A 17,632-nucleotide genomic window follows, 5' to 3' on the forward strand; every position below is an offset into this window, starting at 1 on the left:
AGTCCTCCTCCTAAACACACACCTGATCCCCACCCCCTCTCCCACCCAGTTCCCTCCGCCTCCATCTACTTCAGGTGTCTCTTTTATTTCCCCTTCTCAGTGAGATGTTTATCCTCCCTTGAGCCCTCCTTATTACTTAGCTTCTTTGGATCTATAGATTGTGGTATGGTTATCCTGTATTTATGTTTAATATCCACTTATAAGTGAGTACATGTCTTTCTGGGTCTGGCTTACCTCTCTCAGGATGATATTTCCATATAAGTCTTTCACTTGCTTGGTGAGGGTTACCCCAAGTTATTTTATAAATTTTGAGGCTATTGTGAAAGGTGTTGTTTCCCTGATTTCTAAGTCTGTTTGTTACTTGAATATAGGACGCTGATTTTTATGAATTTATTTTTTATCCTGTTACTTTGCTGGAAGTGTTTACCATGTACAGGAGTTCCCAGTGAACTTTTAGGATCACTATTATATCATCTGCAAATAAAGGTACTTAGGCTTTTCTCTTCCACATTTATATCCCTTCCGTTGTCTTACTGCTCTAGCTAAGCCTTCAAGTACTATATTGAATAGGTATGGAGAAAGTGGACAGCCTTGTCTTGTTCCTGATCTTAATGGAATGGCTTTGAGTTTCATTTTGCATTGGTGTTGGCTATGGGATTGTTGCAAACTGCCTTTATTATGTTGCGGTATGTTCCTTGTATCCAATCCCTAGTCTCTCTAGGACTTTCATCGGGAAAGGGGGTTGGATTTTGTCAGTTTGTTTATGATGTTGGATTACATTTACAGATTTCTACATGTTGAACCATCCCTCCATCTCTGAGGTGAGGTCTACTTGAATGATCTCTTTTATGTGTTCTTGGATTGGGTATGCAAGTATTTTATTTAGTATTTTTTTGCATCTATATTCATAAGAGAAATTGGTCTTTAATTCTCTTTGTGTTTTATGTGGTATCAGAGTAACTGTGACCTCACAAAATGAATTGGGTAATGTTCCTTTTGTTTCTATTTTGTGGAATAATTTGAGGAGTATTGGAATTAGATCTTTGAAAATATGATAGAATTCTGCACTAAAACCATCTGACCTTAAGGGTTTTTTTGTTTGTTTGTTTGTTTAAGACTGCTTCTCTGAATGAAGATTGAGCATCTTACCAGGGTCCTCCTTCTTGATTAGCTTCCTTAGGTGTACAGATTTTAGTATGATTATCCTATGTTATGTGTCTAATATCCACTTATAAGTGAGTATATACCATATGTATCTTTCTGCTTCTGGGATACCTCACTCAGGATGATCATTTGTAGTTCCCACCATTTGCCTGCAAATTTCATGATCTCCTTGTTTTTCATTGCTGAGTAGTATTCCATTGTGTAAATATACCACAATTTCTATATTTATTCCTCAACTGAGGGACATCTGGGTTGTCTCCAGCTTCTGGCTATGACAAATAAAGCTGCTACGAAGATGATTGAGCAAATGTCCCTGTTGTATACTTGAGCATCTTTTGGATATATGCCTAGGAGTGTTACAGTTGGGTCTTGAGGTAAGGTAAATGAGATGGACATCAGAAGAGGGAGAAAACAGGGACCAGGACAAGAGCCTATCAAAGAGGGCGTCTGAAAGACTCTAGCCAGCAGGGTATCAAAACATATGATGAGACTCAGCCAAACTTTTTGCAGAGTGCAGGGAATCTTAAGAAAGAAGGGGGAGATAGAAAGACCTGGAGGGAACAGGAGATCTACAAGGAGAGCAACAGAGCCAAAAAAATCTGTGCACAGGGGTCTCTTCTGAGACTGATACTCCAACCAAGGACCATGCATGGAGATAACCTAGAACCCCTGCACAGAAGTAGCCCATGGCAGCCAGTGTCCAAGAGAGTTGATATGAACTCATGGGCTGGCTCTTTGATTACCTGATGGGGGAGCAGCCTTACCAGTCCACAGAGGAAGACAAAGAAACCAGTCCTGATGAGAACTGATAGACTAGGGTCAGGTGAAAGGGGAGGAGGACCTCCCCTATCATTGGACTGGGGGAGGGCCACAGGAGAAGAAGAGGGAGGGAGGGTGGAATTGGGAGGGAATTGGGGAGGGGGCTACAGTTAGGTTATAAAGTGAATAAACTGTAATTAATAAAATAAAATAAAATTTAAAATAGACTGCTTTAATTACACTAGGAGCTATGGATCTATTTAAATTGCTTATCTGATCTTGATTTAACTTTGGTAAGTGATATGTATTGAGAAAATTATCCATTTCTTTTAGATTTTTCAATTTAGAGGAATACAGGTTTTTAAAGTATGTCTTTATGAGTCTCTGGATCTCCTCAGTATCTGTTACTATGTCCTTTTTATTTCTAATTTTGTTGATTTGTATATTCTCTATATCTTTTCTTTGGTTAGGAGTTTGTCAGTCTTACTGATTTTCTCAAAGAACCAATTCTTTGTTTCATTGATTCTTTGTATTATTCATTTGTTTTTTTCCATTTTATTGCTTTAAACCCTCAGTTTGATTATTTCTTGCTCTGCTCCTGTTGGGTGTGATTTTTGTCCTAGAGCTTTCAGGTGTGCTATTAAGTTACTAGTATAATATTTCTTTAATTTCTTCATGTAGTCACTTAGTGCTATGAACTTTGCCCTATACAGCTACTTTTATTGTGTCCCATAAGTTCGAGTATGGTGCATTTTCATTGTCATTCAATTCTAGAAAGTCTTTAATTTCTTATTTTCTGCCTTGAGCCTATTTATCATTTAGTAGTAAGTTGTTCAGTTTCCATGAATTTGGATGTTTTCTGTTGTCTATAAAGTTCTTGATATCCAGCATTCATCTGTGAATGTCAGAGAGTTGTTTCAATTTTCTTGTATCCGTTCAGATTTTCTTTGTGTCAAGTATGTGGTCAGTTTTGAAGAGTGCTCCATGAGCTGCTAAGAAGGTGTGCTGATATTCTTTTGTGTTTAGATGAATCATTCTGCGAGTATCTGTTAGGCCCATTAGTTTATGGTGCTGATGAGCTCCGGCAATTCTGTTTAGTTTTTGTCTGAATGCCCTGTCTGTTGGTGCTAGTGGGGCAGTAAAGTCTCTCACTGTGCACGTGTGAGGGTCCATGTGTGATTCGAGATGTGTTAATGTGTTTTTTTGTTTTTGTTTTTAATGAACCTAAGAGCCCTTGTGTTTGGTGCATAGCTGTTAAGAGTTGCATTGTAGGTGGGCACAGCGGCACACACCTGTGATCCCAGCGCTCAGGAGGCAGAGCAGGTGGCTCTCTGTGAGTTTGAGGCCAGCCTGGTCTACACAGTGAGTCCAGGATAGCTAAGGCTACACAGAGAAACCCTGTCTCAAAAACAAACAAACAAACAAACAAACAAACAAACCAGACATACACACAAGAATTGCAATGTTCTCTTGGTGGATTCATTTTGCCTGTATGTATACATGTGGTCTACATATATGTATGGATGCAACCATTTAATCATTGGTTTGTGTCAGTGAGAATTCATGGGTATCCTTCTGCACTGATTTTCAGTTTCTTTCTTGTCATTCTTTTTAATTGGATGTTATCCATTCAGTATCAGATTTGCCATTTCAAGGTGTACAGTGCAGTGGTTTTTATTATAGTCACAATGTTGTGACATCATCACCCTCTGACCCCAGGACACACCCATTGTCCAGAAAGAAGCTTTACAAGGACTAGCCACTGCTTCCAGTTCCTTTCCTCACCCTAGCCTGCTTCCTCTCCCAGCAACATTGCCAATTCTATACATTTCACATAAGCAGAAACATTGAAATGTGACTAAAATGACTGACTTCCTTTCTGTAATGTAAGTATAAGGTTCACCTATGCCACGACATGTGTCAGTGCTCTGTTCCTTTTATGGGTGAATAGTATTCCATCCTATGGGCATAGCACACTTTGTTCATTCATGTCAAAATGCTTGCACCACTTTGTTTCCTGGGATCCATGAGGGTCTGCTCTCTGCATGTCCTCACCAGCACCTCTTGGTTGTTTTATTAAAAAAATAATGTTCATCCCAATAAGCATGAAGTGGTCTCTTACGATGGTGCTGAGAGCCTTCTGTGTGGTTATCAGGCATGGTATGATCTTGGGGAAATGTTGTTTGTTTTTTCAATCATTATATTTTTTTAAAAAAGGAAAAATAAAATAGTCTTGCTAAATAGCCCTGGCTTGCCTGCGGCTCACTATGTAGACCAGGCCAACCTCTGACTGGTTACAGTCCTGTGCAATCTCCTGGGTGCTTGGATTAAAGGCAGGAGCCACCACCACGTTCAGCTCCTTGTGTCTCTTTGACCTGGGTTGTCTGTCTTCGTGCTTCTGTCTAGAGGCTTCTTTAAATGTACTGGACACTAGATCTTTAGCAGATACATGACTTCCACTTGTGATTTTCTTCTGTGGCACTTGCTGCTTTTGATGGCATCCTAAGAATTTGTACATTTTCATGAAGTCTGAATTTATTCATTGTTTTGTTGCTTGTTCTGATGTGGTTTTTAAGAACCCAAGAAATGGTTGCAGAGTCAAACCAATATTGTAGAGGCTTATACCAATGAATCCTTGTGAATGTTTTTGAGTTTTGCCTCACTTCTGTCTCTGACTCATTCTGAATTCGTGTGTATATGAACTGAGCCCTAAGCTTGCTCTTGTACACATAGATATCAAGTTTTCCCAGCACTGTTTGAAAACACATTTTCCCTGAGGGATTTGACACCCTTGTTGAAAAGTCAGTTATCACAGAGTGAATTTATTTCTGTTTGTGTGTTTGTTTGTTTTGAGATAGGGTCTTAGTGTGTGGGCATGGCCGGTCTCCAGCTCACAGAGACCCGCCCATGCCTGCCTTTCTGTGATTAAAGTGTGAGCTCCCACACCTGGCTGTGGTTTATTTTTGAACTTCGGGTTCCCTTCACCGGTTTCCTGATGTGTTGTTCAGGACTAGGCACTAATTTTATGCTTGGAGCTCTAATCCAGCTCTGTGCTATTTAGGTTGTATTAAATGACTTTAGGTTTAGCCACTGGGCCACTTTGCTTCTGCCCCATATGTGTCTGACATATGCCTGAAGTTACATCCCGCTGCTGGGATAAACTACCTAAGCGAACAATTTAAAGAAGGAAGGCGTTTCAGGGAGTTCCATTTGTGATCAGCTGTGCCGTTCAAAGTTACTCGCTGGCCAGATCTACCTCCTCTAACTAGCCCTCACCCCTAACAGTGTCGATGGAGTAACCCATCGAGGGCCTGGCGACCCACCCCTCTCGGCAGTTTGGAACAAAGCCTTCAGTACACGAGTCTTTGGGGGTTACCTGAAACACAAACACACATCCCCCAAACTCTTGATTTTTTTTTTTTTGTAGGGCAAGCTATATCTCCAACCCTCTTTATACTTTTTATTTTGAGACGGGATCTCACTAAATTGCTCAGGCTGGCCATAAACTCACTGCAGTCTCCTGCCAAGCCTTAAACTTGATCCCCTTGCCTCAGTATCCCAGTAGCTGGGGTCCAGGCTTGCATGCCCTTCCTCCCCCATGCATGGCCCTCATGATTTCTGGTACTACAGCAGGAAGCAGCTTGTCTGGTCCCTCCAATTAGCTCCACAGTCATCGTCATAGCTCCACAGTGTCTTTTATTAGAGAACAACATCTTCAAACTGAGATGTAGAGCTAGGAGTACTGTCACATGTCTCTAAGCCCAACATTTAGAAGATGAAGCAAAAGTAAGTTCAGGCCGTCTTGGCTCACGTACCATGACCAAATCTCAAACAAACAACAATAACAACAAAGCCAAGATCCAGGTAACAAGGCATCAGGGAGTTGTTGCTTTTCGGCGAGAGGGCTAGATCCGGCGGCATGTGTGATAGCCCACTGACAGCTCTTTCTACGTTTGCACACATTCGCGTGGGTCTCTGTTTTGAGTATGTGTGGCATGGCTTCAGCATTTACTACCATTACGACGGTCGCTCTCTAGTGTCTCTTATTTATTTAGAAACTGGGTCTCAAGTGTCCCTGGATTTCTCAAACTGACTGTGTAGCTAAGGTCGACCTTAAGTTTCTGATCCTTCTGCCCCCACTTCCCTAGTACTGGGATTACATACGTGTGCCCCACAACAGGTGGAACCCAGTACTTTATACAGGGTGGGCAAGTAGTCTCCCCAGTACATCCCCAGAGAGACCTGGTCCCTCGTCACCCACCGGCTATGCACACAGTTATCCGGCCCTAATACACTGGTCAGAATTGTTCATTCATACACTCCACTTTCACCTAGGTTTTGATTTTTAAGTTTATATTAGTCCTTTGAGTTTCATGCAATATGTTTTTCCACAGTCACCCTCCCACAATTCTTCCCAGATCCACCCTCCCTTCCTATCCACCCAACTTCGTACTCTTTTAAAAATCCTTGAAGACTCCCCAGATACCCTTGGATGTGAAGTCTAACACTGGGGGGTGGCCGACTTAACGAGGGCTACACTTAGGGAGAATGGTCCCTTCCTCTTCCAACAGCTACTACCTACCAAAAGTTCTGCAGCTAGGGGTGGGGTTGTGTGCCTGACTCCTCTCTGCGTCCTTCTAGGCTTGGGCTTGACCATGGTTTGTGGATGTTGTCACAACTGCTGTGAGTTCAAATGGACAGCTGTCCACTGTGTCCAGAAGATAATGTTTTCTTGTTGTGTAGTCACCTACTGCTTCTGGCTTTTACCTTCTTTCTGTGCCTTCCTTCACAATGATTCCTGAGCCTTAGGAGGAATGATATATATGCTTCCTTTAGGGTTGAGTATACTACTTGAGTGAGCCAAGTCTCATCTGCCTTTAACTTTCTTAAGAGTTATTTTTAACTATGTGCAGGGGTGTGTATCTGCATATGGTGCCTGAGGAGGCCAGAGGTGTCAGATCTGGAGCCACAGCCACAGATGGTGATGTGGGTGATGGCAACTCAACTTGGCCCCCTGAAAGAGAGCCAGTGCTCTTAACTACTTAGCCTCTCTCCAGCTCTGATTTTAATTTTTCTTAATTTTATGTATTATCAGCATGTGTGTGTATTTATGTGTGTGTATTTATGTGTGTGTATTTTTGTGTGTGTATGTGTTGTATGTGCCTGTGTGTTTGTTTGTGTCTGTGTGTTTGTGTGTGTGTCTGTGTATTTGTTGTTGTGCCTGTATGTTTGTGTGTTTGTGTGTGCCTGTGTGTTTGTTTGTCTGTGTGTTTGTGTATGTGTCTCTGTGTGTGTTTGTGTCTGTGTATTTGTTGTTGTGCCTGTGTGTTTGTGTGTGTGTTTGTTTGTGTCTGTGTGTGTTTGTGTGTATGTCTATGTTTGTGTGTGTGGCTGTGTATTTGTGTGTGTGTGTCTGTATGTCTGTGTGTTTTTATGACTGTGTATATGTGTGTGTTTGTCTGTTTTGTGTTTGTGTGTGTTTATGTGTCTGTGTGTGTCTGTGTGTGTCTGTGTGCCTGTGTGTCTGTGTGTTTGTGTGTGCCTGTGTGTTTGTTTGTGTCTGTGTGTGTTTGTGTGTGTGTCTGTTTGTGTGTGTCTGTGTATTTGTGTGTGTGTCTGTATGTCTGTGTGTTTTTATGACTGTGTATATGTGTGTTTGTCTGTGTGTTTTGTGTTTGTGTGTGTTTATGTGTCTATGTGTGTCTGTGTGTCTGTGTCTGTGTCTGTGTGCCTGTGTGCCTGTGTGTGTCTGTGTGCCTGTGTGTCTGTGTTTGTGTATGTGTGTCTGTGTGCCTGTGTGTCTGTGTGCCTGTGTGTCTGTGTGTGTCTGTGTGTGTGTATGATCAGGACACTACTTTCAGCTGTCACTTCTCTTCCACTATGGGATCCACTGTTTGAACTCATATTGTCTGTCCTACATTGGGAAGCAGTTTGACCCACTATGTCATCCTACTGGCCCCTTTTAAAATCATTTACAATAGATTCCATTATGCAGAATTTTGACATTTTGTGTAGTTTGTCAGTCTTCTCCTTTAGGCTCTTTTTGAGTTTTATATCTCATCTACAAACACTTCCCCAGCCCCACCAAACCTAATTACGAGACGATTTTAGTTTTATTGTATATTTAGATACTCAATTTAGATGCATTTTATTTTGAGCCATAGAAATGCAGGTATGGGTTTTTGTTGTTGTTCTGTGGCGGTTATCTAATAGCCTAGACACCTAATACTAGTCCTTTTCTCATTGGGGTGCCTGTGACTGTTTCCTGGTCCTGTATTCTAGAAGTCCCTTTGCCTCTGAACCAGTCTGAGAACCTGTTTCTGAGAGCGCGAGTCTCCAGCCATGACCCCATAAGTATCTCTCAGTTCTCTTTGTGTATTTAGTTTCACAGAGGCATATCACAGTAAATAGTGAAAATGAGCTTGAGAGCTGCCTAGGAGTTCTGATGGGGCTACACTGGATTTATTCGTTTTGATAGGCACTGACACTGAGCATGGCCAACCCCTCCTTGGCCCTTTCTTTCTATAATTTATAGGTTGAATACTTTGCTCTAGGAAGTCTTTATATTATTTGTGAATTTGTCTTACTCCCATGAATTCACATGGAGAGCCACAGTACTCACTAACTGTGCTAGTTCTAGCGTGTAAGAGAGAGACTGGGTATCTTTATCTTGTATGTAAACACATTGATCACTGCCCTTTTCAGACCTGATAGGATTTCAACTGGTTCCTAGAATGTCCCACTGGTCCTTGTAGTCTGTAGAAAATGATGGTTCCTGGTTCATATCTCAATCAAAGAACTGAGTATTGGTAGAGTGACAAAAAAGACAAACCACTTTACAGAGGAAAATCCTTGAGAAAAGTACAGATACATTTCAGATTACTAGAAAAAATTGGGAATCAAAAACTGGAAATAGCCACAGACTTGAAGAAATGCCAATACATTGAAAGATAAATAATATGAGGAAAGTTTTACACAATTTGTAGAAATAAATCTGAAACCTAAGGAAAATAATGTATCCACAAATATTATATGCATATACATATAGAGAGAGACTTATATACATGATGCAAATTGAATTGGGAAGAGAGAGGAAAACCCCAAAGCCACTCAGCATAGAAAGAGGAAGAGAGCTGCCCAGAGTTATGGCCAATAGTTAAGGATTATTTTTCTATTTCTGAATGTTTTCCGTAATTTACTTGACAAAAACTACTGGAGCACACTGCAGTAACAGAATAATAGTCAGGACTGTACTTTCCCAGACTGTGGTCAAAGAGCTTCTAGTCCCCTGTTAATTATGGGGTTTCCTAGAGTTTACCAAGTTAGGGGCTTTTTTTCTATTCCTAGCCAATTGTAAGTTTATACCCAAAGTTCACACTGAATGCCAGCAACGACATTTCAGCCTTTCATTGGCGTGTGCATTACGTAGTGATGTTCTTTCTCAAGCACCTTTGAGTCCACTTATGGCTCTGCTCCGCTTGGTTGAGGCGCTGTTATCTTGGTGAACTTCTGAGTGTTACTTAGTAATATTAAATGAGATTTTGTACAGGTCTGGGACGTAATACATAGACCAGGCTGGACTCGCAGAGATCCATTTGCCTCCACAGTAGTACAGTAGTGGGATAAAAGGTGTGACCCACCAAGCAAAACATAGTCTGTGCTTTCTGATGTCTTCAACAGCAGAATATTGGTGTGTGTGTGTGTGTGTGTGTGTGTGTGTGTGTGTGTACTCGTGTGTACTCATATGTATGCAGCAAGTTGTTTGCTTCAGTGTACCAAGAGTTATTTATTTCTTAACAGAATGTGTGAAGCTAACTTTCCTTTGTGAGGGCTGATGATGGGGTGAGGGCTGATGGGGGTGAGGGCTGATGATGGGGTGAGGGCTGATGGGGGTGAGGGCTGATGGGGGTGAGGGCTGATGATGGGGGTGAGGGCTGATGATGGGGTGAGGGCTGATGGGGGTGAGGGCTGATGGGGTGAGGGCTGATGGGGGTGAGGGCTGATGGGGGTGAGGGCTGATGATGGGGTGAGGGCTGTGCTTCCTTCATGCCATCAGATGAGGGGAAGGAGGAGTGGGATGGAGTGGGATGATGTAACCTAGGCAAACAGAAGACAAGAGAATTAAGTGTATGCTGTCTCTAAACAAACTCTTCCACAGTGTGAAGAAGCCTGAGGGTCCATGGCAATGGAGACAGGGATAAAGGTTACATTCCAGAAGCAGCATGAGGACCCGGGCATGAGTTAGAGGGAGAACACTTTTCTACCATGCCTGAGGCCCTGGCTCAATCCTGAGCATCACAAGCATGCAAGTTTCTGATTAACCAAATAAAGAGCCAGAAGGCGGGATAATGGTAAAGTGCTGTTGATTTCAAAGGAGAGGAATTAATTTGGACATGCCTAGATGATACTTGGCTTGATGAAGAGCTAGCCTGGTGTCATAGGCCTGTAAGCCCAACTATATGGGAGGCTGAAGCCAGAGAGTCAGGGCTTTATTGCTTGTCTAGGAGGGGTGGAGCAGAATATGGCCACATTGCTGTGATCACCCTGTCCAGTCATCTGTTCCTGTTGTACAGGCAGAAAATCCCAAAGCTCAGGAACAGTAGTTCCCCACAATTGTTCTAACTGCCACCCTCTCCCTCATATCCTGTCCTTTGTGAGCTGTCAGTCCAGGCCTGGATTGATGCTTGGCTGGTAAAGTGCTTGACTAGCAGGCATGAGAACCTCCCTTTGATCTCAGACCCATGTAAAAAGGAGAAACATCATAGTAGCAAAATGCTTGTAATTCCAGTGTTGAGGCTCCAAAGGCAGATTCCCTGGGACTTGCTTGCCAGCCAGCCACAGCACACTTGGCAATTTCCAGGCCAGTGAGAGATCCTGTCTCAAAAATGCATGGATCTTCAAAAGAACTCAAGTTGTTGCTGAGTAGAAACGACAGCCGAGTTTGTTCTCTGGCCTGCACATCACACATGAATATCAAAACACATGTACACTCCCCCAACACACACACACACACACACACACACACACACACACACACACACACACGCATACAAGCTTTACGGCCAGAGTTCATCTACATTACAGTAACTATTTTCAAGCTGACTGAGCTACAGGCTTGGTTAGAGACTGAAGGAAAAGCACACTGAGAAATAGCTAGGATAAAGTTACTTAAATAGAGGTGAGTGGGCCCTGAAGTAGCCAAGAACCAGAAGAGCCCCAAAGGGGTGTTACCTACATACCTGCAGTCTTTTGAGCCCATTGCTACATAAGAACATACAATCAAATGCCTAGTTTCACAGCTCCCACCTTCTCAACCTACCTTGTTCCTCCTTTACTTCCTCCCTTCCCTTCCCCAATAGTTACCCATGAATGAGGAAGATAAAAATGTCAGGATGGTCAGTGTAGAATGTTCTAGAATACCAGGAGCAATCTGGGAAATTTCAGAAAAACTGAGATTTTAGCCCTGGATTTGGAAAGGTAGAAGTTTACCAAGAGGTGAAAGAAGGAAATTTAAAGTGAAAAGATAGTAAAGGGATGCGAATGAAGAAAGGCTTTCAAAGCAGTACTAACTGCTGTGTGCTGGCTTACATCATGTCATACCCACCACACCAAGCAGATGAGAACACAACAAAGCCATGCAGGTCTCAGAATGGGAAGCCTTGAACCTAGGAAATGTGGGCCAGACAGGACCTCTGAAGAGTCCTTGAGCAGAAGAAAACCTAATTTGGTTATGCGCACATCCTAGAGCCCCATGAGCTCATTTTGGGTTAAACATCCAGAGAAAATGCCATTTGCTGCCCAGTGCAGCGGCAAACAGTAGACTAGGTATCTGTTTCCAAGGTAGGTGTATATTTTAAAACGGCATTCCATAATCACAAATGGTCAGCTAGTCATACATGAGTAACATGAATTGATTGACCTCAAAAACCCTGTTTAAGATACTTGGGAGGCAAAGGCAGGCTGATCTCCATGAGTTGGAGGCCAGCCTGGTCTACATAGTTCTAGGGCAGCCAGAACATGGTCTTGAAAAAACAAAACTGAATCAATTGATATCTGTGGCTCCAGAGGTGACCTTTGCCAGGTTATACCAACTGCCTGGGCCTTGATTCTTTGCTCTTCCCTTTTGGGTATGCACTTTTCTTTGGCTCCATGTTACCGTATTTCCCTAGTAATGGCCCCCAGGAAGGAAATCTTGACTCCCTCCTCACATCCCCAGGTGTCTCCAAAGTCCTGACGTCCTCCTTAATCTTCCAGCTCTGTGACCCCACCCTGGTGAGGAGGAGCCATGAATTGGGATGGTAATGGCCCTGCTGATTGCATTAAGGGTTCCTAATGCAATATGCTCTCGTGGGGACCATCCATCAGAACAGAAGCCCTCCCCAAATCCCTGCCACCCCAGTCACATTAGTAAGTCAGCCCATTTGTCATGACCACACACCTCCGTGGAGACTGGCCTAGACAGATGAGGGTCCAAATTAGATTGATGATGAGGAATTCTAGGGAAAAATATCAGTCCCATCCATCTCCCAGACACAGGGAGGGAGCCCTGGCCCCTATGCCCTCCAATGCTCCACAGCGAAACAGGTGCTAATAGGGAAGCCAGCCACATTGCCTTTGTTTCCCTGAAGGCCCAGAGGTGCCTCGCACATCCCTGGAAGTGACCATCAAACAGGGCCAGCACTGCTCAGCTTCAGGGGATTGCTAGAGCATTCATGGAACTGAGTCCATGGGTTTGGTAAACTGCAGCAGGCCGAGGGTGGAAGGAAGAGGCAGTGAGCCCCACTCAGGAAATGAGACTGGACGTGGGCCACATTTCCATGGAAGAGGTCCTGCTCTGGCCGTCTGTCTGGGTCCAGGTTGTGCAGAGGGCTCGCTGGAGCTTACCTCGGGCAGCCAGGCCACACCTGCAAACAGGAGGCGTTGAGGAGGTAGAGAATGGGGGTGGGATGTCAGGGCTGATATGGATTCATGGACCCTGAAGCTTTGAAAGATATTATTTAGGAAACCCATGCAGAATTATGACCTACTAGGAACCCATTTAGGGCCATAAAAGGATCCTGTTTAGGCAAGGACCCCTAAAGCTTCAGGCCCAATTAACCCTGAGCCATAGGATTTGCACTCATTATCTTAAAAAACAACAATAACAAGCCACCACAGCAACTGCCTGGGGAGGAAAGGCGTATCTTCCCATTTTTATAAGAAAATGAAGCTAGGTGCCACAGCACACTTCTGTCATCCAATCCTTGGGAGCTGAGGGATCAGGAGTTGAGATCTTAAGCTGTATGTCACATTTGAGATTAGCTTGGACTACAAGACACCTTAGCTCAAAAAAAAAGTTTTTAAGTTACTTGACTAGAACTCTATAGCTAGTAAGTGACAGATGCTGATGGGACCAGGTCCATCTCACTGCCCTAGGTCTCACTGCCAGGAAAGAGCCCCAGGGCCATGAAGCTTACCCCTAAGCAGGTCCTGGAAAGAGAAGAGGGGCTGAGGTGGCCCAGCTTGGTCAGCAACCCAGGGATCTATGTGAACAGCTGTAGGACCTGTGAGTACAAGGTACCCCGTAGAGGAGCAAGGCAGACCCCCAGTGTACCTTTTCCACAGTTGACACCTGCGCTGAGAACAGTGCCTTGTCTCCCTCTCAGGCTTCACCCAGCCTGAGTTGTTGAAAGAAGCTGGAGTGTGAGGAGCTGGTGAAGTTGAAACAAGGACCAAACTCCAAACTGAACTACAGATGGAGAGGTCACATGAAAGTCCTGTGTGGGGAAGAAGAAAGGCAGGTGGTGAGTGACTGGTCCCTTGTGGAAGAGGATGTGGTGCGGAAAGAGCCTCCTGCTAATCCTCAGCTCCATTGCAAAGGTTCTTCTGCATGCTGCATTTAGAGACTGGAGGCCCAGGGAGAGAAGGGCAGGAGCCCAGGAAGGGAGAGGGAAGGGAAGGTGGGCCTTCAGCAGCTAGTGTCATCTTGTAGAAGACTTGCTGAAGTGCGCACTCCCTCTCCAGCTTCCTTCAACAACTCTGCTGCCCCATTCCTGAGCACCCAGGGTTAGGTTGTGTGACCCAGGCCACACAGCTTGCAGAGCGAGTGTGAAAGAAAGTTGCACCCAGCCGGGGCTGAACAAGACCCACACCCACAGGGGAGGTGCCCTCCCAAAGTGTATTCTGTAAACAAAAGCCCCAAAGAAGTAAGAGCTGTGGGCCAGGAAGCTGTGTCCAAGCGTGCCCCTTTATGCTCCCTCCCCCCTTCCTGCATCCCCACCCTGTGGTGGTGTCTGTGTGTGCACACCTGTGCATTCAGGGTCCTTGGTTAACTTTTGGGTTCCTGGAGAACTCAGAGATTCTACCTGCTAAGGGAAACAGACAAAATGAAACTCTCAAGCAAGGTTAGTTAGCATGTGTCTGAGGCACAGCCAGAGTCCTCTCCGTCAGCCTCTTTCCTGTGCAAAGCCTCCAATGTGGGTGCTCTGCGGGCTCCCATGAGACTGGCTGCTCTGGCTGCTCCTTCTCCAGCATCTCCCATTAGGCACTGGAGGCACATGAGTTCCCATGTACCCCGTACCCTGGTCCCCCTCCCCCCAGCCCTCAGACAGCACCTCTGCAATATTCTGAAGCCACTGAGAACCTAACCATGATTCAAACCAAATTCACGACCTTGATCTCAAGTCTTATCCTATATTCCCGAGCTAGGGACAGCTCATTGTCCGAGGCACTCAACTCCCTGACCATGACTCCTCTATCTCCCCCACAGATGCCAAATGTGTTCACAGAGAGAGCCCTTCTGTGCCCTCTCTTGTCCTCACTTTGACTGGCTCTGCTGTTCAATTTCTGGATCTAAGGCCCACCCGGTTCAGAGCCCCAGGTTTCACGCTCAGTATACAGCTAGAACTGCCCTGACCAGCTCTTAAGTCACCTCAGGTCCTCTCTGTTCAGCGGGGTGGACGGTGTCTCTAGCTCCAGGCTGCTGTGAGAGGGTCTCAAAACCATGCGTGGTACACAGGCAATCATCTTGTGCGCATGCTGGGGTTAAGTTATTCTTGTTATCATGATTTCTGCCGTTGTCTCCTCGTCCATCCTCTACCCTGTCGAATCACCCATATACCAGGCAGACAGTCGTCTTTGCTCAGGCTAGTGAGGAGCAGAGCAGCTTTGGGCCTCGGTGTAAATGGCTCTGCTGGAAGAACAAGACAAGGTGCCTGCCTGCTCGTGAGCATGAAGAACGAATGGACCCAGGATAGCAGGACAGTGAAGAAGGCATGAAGCCAACAGAGTGAGAATTTAATGTATATGTTCAAGACAGCTGCTGAGAAAGGGTGTTGTTTGGTAGGGTTGTTTCCGGGGGAGGGGTGGGGGAGGGTAGGGATGAGGTGAGGGTGGGGGTGGAGGATGAGTTGGATAGGAAACATGGAGTTTAGAAAAGATGCTGGTGGAGCCAGGGTGGTAGAAAGGCTGGAGTCCTTCCGAGACCGTTTTTGGGGACTGCTGGGTGAGGCCTTGGAGGAATCACAGGCGTTATTAAAACAGTCCAGATGCAACAGGAGCAGCAGTCGTGGGGAGACTTAGGAAATATGGTTCCTCTCATCTTTGGCCACCACACCAGCGTCTGGTAAGGATTAGGTGAAGCAGCAGCCTTGGGAACTCAAGAGAGCATGCAGCTGGGGTGGGAGAGCTTGGGTTACCAAGGTCTGGGATTCCACCTTTTCTTCTCAGAAAGAGAGAAAAAGAGTTTGCAAGAACAGAAGCCACAGACAAGAGGAAGTAACCTGTGGCCTTTTAAACTTGGGGAATCTGCCAACTAGATTTCCAGCTTAGCCTGGGGCAAGGACACTAATCAACCGGCTACCTCGGCTGACAGCAGCTTTGGAACAAAAGCCAGCAGGCTGGAGAGGCGGGAAGGCCTTGTTTCTCTTTCTGTCCTTTTCTCCTAGTCTGGCTGTCCTCTGTCCCCAGTGAGAAGCAGTCCGATGCTCTTATGTACCCTCCTTCTGCCACAAACCATCGCTGCCATTCAGCCTTCCTGGTAAAAGATGGGACCTGAGTTAGCAAGGGGAGCTCACCCCATCCCTGTCCCCACTGTGCCCCTAAAGAGAAGCTGGCTAAGCAGGCTGAAATGGGGGAACAGAGGGTGCTTTTCCTTCTTAAGTGACCTCTCTGAGGGTGCTTCCCTGGCACAGACGCTGGGAAGGAGATGGAGCCTGGACAGTCCAGGAGGAAGGGGGCTGGCCTCTAGCTTGTCTGATTCAGTCCATGCCCAGATGAACAGTGCTCTATTTACAAATCAACACAGTTGTATTTCTGGGATCCCTGGGATTTCCAAAGCTCCAGAGGAGGGTGGAGGAAGCAGTTTGTAACACCAAGCAATATGCAGGCTGGTTCACTTCATGCTCTGGCCAGCCCTTTTCTGTTAGTGTTTTACCTTCCACAAAAGCTCTGGGTTCCCTGTCACGCTTTCTTTTTTTCTCCCTGGATCCTGATTGTCCTTCAGTCCTTTGTCACTAAGTGTAACTTGATAAACTGAGCAGAAACACACTGCTGTCTCCATCCTTTCAGAAACTGCTGCCAGAGAAAGAACACAGGGAAAAGAGATCTGAGGTCTTTGAATGGACGGTTAAGCAGGAGTGTGTGTGTGTGTGTGTGTGTGTGTGCGTGCGCGCGCACACACACACACACACACACACACACACACCAGAATGTAGAGTTTCCTGGGGTGGGAGAAGATGGAATCCCAGACTATTGTGCCTGAGGTCTGGCCCTGAAGTCCTGGGATGGATGCCCTCCCAGCTCCCAGCAACTCCCCAAATTGCGGGCCCTTGTCGCGGCCGCCCAGTGGGCGGTGCCAGGGCAGGTTTCAGGCTATAAAGGGCTCTTGGCTCCCCGGGTCTGAGGGAGCGCCATCTGCAACAGTGTCCCTGCCAACCACAGCCAGCCTGGGGCACTACCCACACCCCATTGCCATCGGAAAGGCTCTTCTTTTGGACACAGCTGTCAGTTGCACCCCTGGCCCCTTCTATCGGCAAGTCCATTTTCAGATTGCTTTAGACTGGCTCGGGTGTGGGGCAGAAGGTCTGGATCTGCGGGCTTTGGTGGCAGAGGATGGGAAGATTTCCTCTTCTCTAACGTAATTCTTCCTGGGCCAAGTATCTGGAGCTAAGGCCTTCCCAGGTGAAGAGTATGGTGGGACTTGGCTCCCTACCAGGGAAAAGAGACAGTTCTTTTCCAGAGGGCTGTAGGTAGGTGGGTGAGGGGCTCCTTCAAGCTGGGTCCATTTGTGGAGTTGGGGGTGAAGAGTCAGGCCTCTGCCAAGTTGAACCTTTCATACATGTTCTGTTATAAAAAAAAAAAAATCAAGAAAATAGCTGAAGGTACCTGGGTGTGGGTGCAGGGTGGGGCACATCTCCCATAAAGGACAGAGAAGAAGAAGAAAGAGAGAGAGAGAGAGAAAGAGAGAGAGAGAGAGAGAAAGGAAGAAAGGCCCGAGGGATAGATCGGCAGAAACTGAATGTACCTTGGGCTTGGTAGCAGTGACCAACAGGAAGCCTCCTCCAAAGAAGCAGGGGGCTGGTGGGGTTCAAGCAGGGGTAGTTTTGAAGAGGCTGTGGAGTTCCCCTCACAGCAGACAGCCTAACGCCATGCTGAGGAGTGGGGGCGTTTAGTTCTGCCAGCTCTAGAGAGGCAATCCCTAACACTGAAGGTGCTTTTCACATCATCTTGG

The 17,632-nt window shown here is 45.6% G+C and overlaps 1 long non-coding RNA gene across 2 annotated transcripts; it reads right to left on the minus strand.

Annotated features, from left to right (window-relative positions):
- Window positions 1-9,960: 9,960 nt before the first annotated feature.
- LOC132654175 (uncharacterized) lies at window positions 9,961-16,506 on the minus strand. 2 transcript variants are annotated; one of them, XR_009591806.1, is made up of 6 exons: window positions 16,337-16,506; window positions 15,764-15,937; window positions 14,834-15,091; window positions 14,210-14,270; window positions 13,517-13,679; window positions 9,961-12,827 (listed from the first exon to the last, which is right to left on the minus strand). It is a non-coding gene; the product is annotated as an uncharacterized LOC132654175 (long non-coding RNA). The 2 variants fall into 2 exon arrangements; XR_009591805.1 differs by having other exon boundaries at window positions 14,834-15,094.
- Window positions 16,507-17,632: the final 1,126 nt, after the last annotated feature.

Source organism: Meriones unguiculatus, chromosome 5 (assembly GCF_030254825.1).
Source record: "Meriones unguiculatus strain TT.TT164.6M chromosome 5, Bangor_MerUng_6.1, whole genome shotgun sequence".
Taxonomy (NCBI): Eukaryota; Metazoa; Chordata; class Mammalia; order Rodentia; family Muridae; genus Meriones; species Meriones unguiculatus.